This window comes from Nanorana parkeri, unplaced genomic scaffold, assembly GCF_000935625.1.
Source record: "Nanorana parkeri isolate BGI_ZX_2015 unplaced genomic scaffold, ASM93562v1 scaffold61, whole genome shotgun sequence".
In the NCBI taxonomy this organism is placed as follows: domain Eukaryota; kingdom Metazoa; phylum Chordata; class Amphibia; order Anura; family Dicroglossidae; genus Nanorana; species Nanorana parkeri.
Window position 1 is genome coordinate 1,768,037 of NW_017306329.1, and position 4,219 is coordinate 1,772,255.

General features: G+C 43.4%; 1 protein-coding gene across 1 annotated transcript in view; it reads right to left on the reverse strand.

Annotated features, from left to right (window-relative positions):
• Positions 1 to 4,219, reverse strand: part of WDR7 (WD repeat domain 7) — a 348,971-nt gene that overhangs the window by 108,277 nt on the left and 236,475 nt on the right. The window lies entirely within an intron of this gene.

The following is a 4,219-nucleotide window of genomic DNA, read 5'->3' on the forward strand; positions in this document are numbered from 1 at the left end:
AAAAAAAAAAGTAATACAAAAATGAAAGATTCATAAAAAAAATAAAGAAGCATAACATTTATTTTTTTAAACATTTTTTTTGAGTCCGCGTCCCCCTAATACACACGCATACATGCTCCAGGTGCGCCTACGTGCTGCACATGTTGCATATCGCCGCAAACGGAGTGAGAACAATAATTTTAGAGCCATTAAGGCCGGGTTCACACTTGGGTGCCCTGCAAGTGAAATCCCATTATTTCCTATGGACATTGTTCTCACTTGGGCATATTTCAGCGCGTCGGAACGTGCTGAAAAACGCCCTATGCCCAAAGAAGTACAGGAGCTTCTTTGGGGCGTATTTCCGCGCGTATCCATTAGGATATGGCGACTCGACCGTGCAGCACCTCTTTCTTCAAGTGCCTCCTTATTGTGCATCTTGCAACAGCCACACAACGTTTTCAGTGTCCTGTATTTCAACTGAAGTTATTTGTGGGTTTTTCTTTGCATCCCGAATAATTTTCCTGGCAGTTGTGGCTGACAGTTTAGTTGGTCTACCTGACCGTGGTTTGGTTTCAACAGAACCCCTCATGTTCCACTTGTTTATTAGAGTTTGAACACTGCTGATTGGCATTCTCAATTCCTTGGATATTTTTTTATATCCCTTCCCTGTTCTATACAGTTCAACTACCTTTTCCCGCAGGTCCTTTGACAATTCTTTTGCTTTCCCAATGGCTCAGAATCCAGACACGTCAGTGCAGCACTGGATGAAGGATGCAAGGGTCTGTCAGGAGGCCAGAAACTCATTGGCCTTTTATACACACACACACTGATTACATGCAAACAGATCACAGATGAGGATGGTTCCCTTTAATAGCCATTCACACCCCTTTGTGTCAACCTGAGCACAACAGTATATAAACTCTCTGTATATAATTTTGGTGATTCTTACAGACACAGACAGACAGACACACACACACACACCTCAGGTAGGTGAACAGAATTTAAGTTTACAAACATCAGGCTTCAAAATGAAATTGGTCACTCAGATAAATGCTATTGTTAAGTTAAACTAGTGCTGACACGAAGGTAGTTCTCACCAGTGGCATCACAAGGGGGGTGCAGCCCGAACCCGGGTGACACCATTGGAGGGGTGAGACCAAAATGACTGACAGTCATTTTGTGGTCACCCCCCTCTGAAAAGTCAGGCACTCGGTCAAGGACCGAGAGCACGACAGTTGATCGAGAGAGGAGGGGACCCGGCGGCATACCTTATCCAGCCAGGTGACATCCCCTCCTCTCTCTGCCTGCGTCCATAACCAGCTGTACCGTGCGTGACGTCCATCACGCACGTACGCGATGACATCACTGCAGGGTATCACCCCGCCTCGGGTTCCCACAATAGGCAAAAGGGTGTAGAGTGCCTTCCATTGTTTTAGGTATCTTTCTAACAATGGGATACACAAGTCCATTGTTTCACCATTGTGTTGTGTAATCATATCACACCCAAGGTGGTCAACAATAGCCATAACAATAACAATAGTTGGCAGTAACTGACCATTAATGGTATTCGTGATGCTGTGCTGCCATCTAGGGTTGAGAAAAGAGCGATACATCTGCCATAGAATTTAATGCAGGTGTAAGGGTGACGTCCACAGGTATTGGCTACCAATTTTCTAAATAAAAGCCAGCAGCCCAGGTAAATAGTTAAAACTTCACGGAGAAACTTTGACAAGAGGACAACGCTAAAGCCACAAGAAGAAGCCATTTTCCAGAGAACGCTTAATCGCCAAGGAATTTGTGGACAGCAACCACCGAAGAAAAGCTACTTTTAGTAAATCCTCTTACAGAAACCATTGCATGTGCTAGAGATGGATAGCTTGTGCGCGCGCGTGTGTGCATGCATGCATAGTTGTAGCAGCCTGTATGTTTTTGTATTTGTTTTTTACCTTTGAGTAGTCGTGTGTACGCAGCATTTATTGTATAGTAAAAGTATGTTAAAACACTACTATTGGGTCAGTTTCCTTGGTTTTACTACAAGAATCAGACAAACCAATAGCTGTAAAAGTTTGCAAAGCAAAACAAGGAACTGACACCCTGTAATTGGAAACAAACAGGGACTGAAGAGTCAGCAAAGTGTGGAGTCAAAGCAAAAGGAGGGCTTTTGCAAGTAGGAATGGCTCTTGTTGTGGTCATACTCTATTGTTAGGATAGCAGAGTAGAGTAGGACATCCTCTGTCAGATTTTTACCAAAATTGAGGCAATTGCCCATCCCCTTCTGTCCTGTTAAACATTAAAAAAAAGTGAGCTTAATGGCTTTTGTTCACGTCAGGACTGCTTCTTTCACCATACAACTCAAAAGGGAATGCAAAAGAAGCTTGAAGCCGACTGATGCAGCTTAGGAGAAGGTCAAGTGAAGTGCAAAAGGAGGACAACAGGTCAAATATGCCTGTCAACAAACTATGAATAATCTCAGAAGCATGTGACATAGATCTGAAATGCACGAGAAAGAAGGCTGCATCTGCCCACCTACTAAAGCCCTAAACCTCAGACAGAAAACACTAAAACCTGACAAAGTTTCTAACCAGTCCCCACTCTTTTGAAATATTTGTTAAAAAAATGATCCAGAGTATCATACCCATTACCCAGAGAGATCATCCACTGGTAATCCAGAAACTGAGTACTGCTTTATTCTACAAAGAGATTAAGTTCAAAGGATCATATTGCATCATTACTTATCGTGGAGGGCCCATCGTGGCTCATTTAAAGCTCCCTGACTCAGAGGTCTGCAGTAAAGCTGTCAAAAAAACCTAATTTCCTTTCTTAATGGGTACTGATCAAAAGATTCGGTACATCTGGAGGTCAAATTAGGCCAGTGGTGTGACCATCTCAATGAAAGCCTGTACTATCAGAACGCAGCCATTACTAAACTGAAATGCAAGTTCCCTGGCTTCTTTTCTGAGTCTTTGACCCAAAATACCTATTCAGCACAGTGGGAGTAGAGGTAAAACGGCTTACTTCTATCAGGTCAACGTTCTAAATATTGAAGGCACTGTGACAGCTAGCATTTTCAGATGGTGAGGACAGCAATATCAAGCTCTGGTAAAAACACACACATAGAAAAATACATATACGGAACCCATTTTAACTGCCAAAGAATTTGTATTTTTCATCATTTCTCAGATTTACACAGCTCTACCACACTACCTAGCCAGTCTGGAGACCTAACTTTTCTTTACTGCAGTTACCCAATACAACTAGGTCATGTCCCTCTCCTAGCATGCGACTGAACAGTGAAGGAGAAGCAGCAGACTGATGAGCTCATCTTTCATTCTGCGGTCTCCTCCTATCAGCATGTCACTTGTTAGCACTACAGCACAACTGACTGGGAGAGGGAGAAACAGCACAAGAAGCCAGTCTAAACTCTGCTATAGAGGAGATTGCATGTGGCTGATGCTAAATCTTACTAGCTAGTTTTTAAGCACTAGCTGCTTTTAAATATTCACTTGATTTTTTTTTTTTTTATCTGTTTGGGGTTCAGCTTAAAGTGATAAAGTGACATTAAAGTTACAAATGTTTAATTCACCCCCCCCCCCCGCCGCCGCCCCCCCCGCCCCACCGCCCTCGCTCACGAAATATTAAAGTAACATTAAAGTCACAATTCCTCCCCACCCCAATGCTGCTGTAAGGACTTACCCTAAATAATGCCTCTTGATCCAAACATCTTCTTCCTTCCACTTGTATTCAGCAATCCCTCCAGTGCTAGTGCCGGTCTCGGATCCAGAGCAGACTCCTCAGGTCCTACGGTGTTTTTCTGACTTGCACTGTGCCTCCCCTCTTCTCCCCGCCGAAGATCTCTACTGCGCATGCGCCTGCCCCATCTCGAGCACCTGCGCAGGATTAAGCTTCAGATCTTCAGATGGGAGCAAGCGGCGAAGACACAGGTACGTTTTTACCTTTTTGGTAACTTTATTTGTTTAATGTTTTTGCTTATATCTACTGCTTGCTATCAGTGGACATATGCAAAAAAACAACAACCCAAAACAAGTGTTTAATTCTACTTCCAGGTACAGGGTACCTTTAAGGTACTATACACAAGGCCAAACATACCTAGCTACTTAGCATTGCCGCTTAGGAACTATGCTCTGCTGTTTTGCTAACCCTTGCAAGTATAATATTTATCTTGGTCTCATTTCTGAGGCAGGGGCCCCCTGCACAGTATAAAAGTTAATGTAGAAACCTG